The 3,051-nt window shown below is 40.3% G+C and overlaps 1 pseudogene; it reads right to left on the reverse strand.

Moving 5' to 3' along the window:
• Positions 1-1,459: 1,459 nt before the first annotated feature.
• LOC102001171 overlaps positions 1,460-3,051 on the reverse strand; it is a 7,490-nt pseudogene continuing 5,898 nt past the window's right edge.

Raw genomic sequence — 3,051 nt, forward strand, 5'->3', positions numbered from 1 at the left:
GGGGGGGCTGGGTCGTGCAAAAGAAAGACAGCCCTGCAGAAAGAGCTGGGGGAGGGGGGTTTGTGCTCTCTTCCGGGACACTCCACCCCTGGATAGCACACACTCACCTGTCCAGATGGGATTCCTCTGTTCCTGGGTTTTTTTCCAAGGGCCAAGTCTGCACCCATGGCCCTGACTCAGCCATGGTCTATGTTGATATCAGTGGTTTCTATTACCACCAAAGGGTGAGAGAATAAGGCTGCACAGAGTTTGCCATGCCTCTCATTTGCTGCAACGCTAGGAAGAACTAACATTGCCCCTCAACTGCCATATGGTGATCCAAATGAAGGGGAGATTCCCTCCCCTCCCCTATTGCTCACCACCTGTGGCAGGACAAAGAGGTGTCCCTGAGATCACGAGAACAGGTGAGCTGGCCAAGTACCTCATTAACTTCAGCACTCAGGCAAGCAGGCCCTGTATCTTGCCTGGGAAATACAGTAGAATTGGCTCTGGAGTTACAGGTGTGGCTGAGCCCAAGGAAGAGTGTGAGAGCAGAATAACCAGCCGCACCCCTTGCTGTTAACTGTATATAGGGAGTTAGATAAGGATGTGTTGGTGAGCTCTCCCTAGTGTTGAGGATAAGGGAGAGCTGGCAGATCCAAAACATCAACCATCCAGGCCCAGAACCAAGGCTATGGAGTTGGCCCATTACAACATCCACCCCATCTGTGATCTGCTGGAACACACAAAGGGACCTAAAGTTGCAGGGTCACCAAGACACAGGACAGCAACAGGATATCCAAGAGGAGTCTTTGTGAGGGTCCAGAGTCAATATTGTAGTAGAAAGCAGAGGCCTCAAACCAGACCAAAGACTCACTGCATTTTACAGGCATGCACTAAAGGGTATATGTTAAAGTTTCCTTGATGAGATTTTTCTTTCGTTCTTGATTTTTCTTTTGTTTTATCTTGAAGGCTTTTAAGGTCAGAGGTCAGATTCAAAGGAATGGGGGATAAGTGAAGTGGGATTGATATGCGTGATGTGAAATCAACAAAGAAACAACAAAAAAGTTAGATAAATAAAAAATAATGTGACTAATTAAAGTCCAGAAGAGAGTAGGCATGGAGTTTAGAAACAAATTCAAACAATTGCATAAAAAATAGCTGTCTAATTTTAAACATGGTTTAAATGTGGTCCACATATTCTCAAGCTCAGGACAATGGAGGAAAAAGTAGTTAGACCTTTATTAATTTAAGATATCATAATCTTCATAGAAGGTTCTAGGAAAATGCACAAACACATAGGCATGCTCTGAATATACAAAAATACACCCTGGATTTAATACATGACAAAATCAGTGGCTCCATTTCAAGGAGCTCTCACACAATTGGAAGAAGAACTAATAGCCCATAAAATAAAACCAGTACTATAATTCTATTTTATAATGCTGTTGTATTGGATTTAATATAGTATATTTTTAAGCTAGGTTTTGACAGGGTGGTTCCCTCTAGAATCTGGTCTGTTCCTGATATGATGAGGTGAGTTTGTTTCTGGTTTTATCAAGATACTGTAGCACTTTGAGCTGCTATACTAGAAGCCAAGATAGAGAGGATTTCCATAGCACCATGATCTTCCCCTTGGTCCTGTGGCAGACAGGGAGGACGGTAATCCAAACATAGAAGAACAGCAGCATACTAAATAACAGAAATTTTGCTTCATTGAAAGTTTGAGGCAGATTTCTGGACAAGAAAGCCATTGTATAACTACCAAGTGCTAAGAAGCAGAGGTATCCCAGGACACCAAGGAAGGCCTTGGTGCACACAATAATGATGCGTCCATGTTTGGCCTGAACATCTTGATCAATGAAAGGAGGAGAGATTCCCAGCCAGATTCCTCAGAGAACAAGTTGGATCAAGGAACAGATGGGAATGATGAAGTTTGGGCCCCATGATATTATTAACCACCTTACCACTCTCCCTGTAAAAGTGACCCTGAAGGGAATAACCAGAATAAAAGCTTTGGCCAAGTCAGTGGCCAGAGCCACAGTGAATGCACTTCCAAATGTGATCTGCCGCAGGATATGGGTGATAGTGTTGGGAAGGACAATGAAATGCAAGGCACAGAAGAAACAGATGGTGGGTGTGATGAGCAAGGAGTAACTCAGGGCCCACTTATTTGTCTTCACAATGGGAGTATCTTTGTGCTTTACAAAGACTCGTAGAACCACAGCTGTAAATGTAAAGAAACACAGGGTTATGATGGTGAAAATCATCCTGAAGAGGTCTTCATGAGCTAGAAAACTGACAACTTTCTGGGTGGTTCTTCTGTGTGTTGGCAAAATGTTTTTTCTAGAGAATTCACACACTGATCCACATCTGGAAAGAAAGAAATGATTTTGAGTCTATTATGATGTGATTCCTCTTCTTATTAATGTTTTTCATATTACCTGCTCGTTGTACTGTTACCTAAGCCACCTTCCTTTTTTTCTTTGAGACAAAGAAATACATAATTTAGTGAATTTTTGTCATCATATTTGGTAGAAAGCATGTATTTTCAGATAGAGAGCTATTGGGATAGTTTTTGGTCTTCAAAAGGCAGGTTTCTAATACTTGGCTTTTAAAAATTTTGGAAATTCATCTTGAACAAAAACACATGCACATGTCATATTTTTTATGTCAAAGATTTTTGTATTTTTTATAAATGTAACTCATTGCCAGACTTTGAATTTTATATCATTTGTAAATTTTATTAGCATATATTCAATTTCAGTTTTAGTACAATGATATTTATTCTTATAAATCCTGTCAATATTTTCTTGTTTCCTTAAGTTGTCTTGACATGTTAATAAACATGATCTCAGAGTATACTATTGGGCTAATCTCACATATTTTGTCTTTCCGTCTCTCTCTATTGACACATTTATTTTCTCTTATTTTTTTCTTGTTTTGGATGTTTCACACAACATAACTCCATCTCTTATTAATGGAGGAAGGTCATTGGTTAATTAAATAAAGAAGCTGCTTGACCTGATAGGTTAGAACGTAGGTGGGAGGAGCAGAATGCTGGGAGGAAGA

The sequence above is a fragment of the Microtus ochrogaster genome, unplaced genomic scaffold (genome assembly GCF_000317375.1).
Source record: "Microtus ochrogaster isolate Prairie Vole_2 unplaced genomic scaffold, MicOch1.0 UNK559, whole genome shotgun sequence".
Lineage (NCBI taxonomy): Eukaryota > Metazoa > Chordata > Mammalia > Rodentia > Cricetidae > Microtus > Microtus ochrogaster.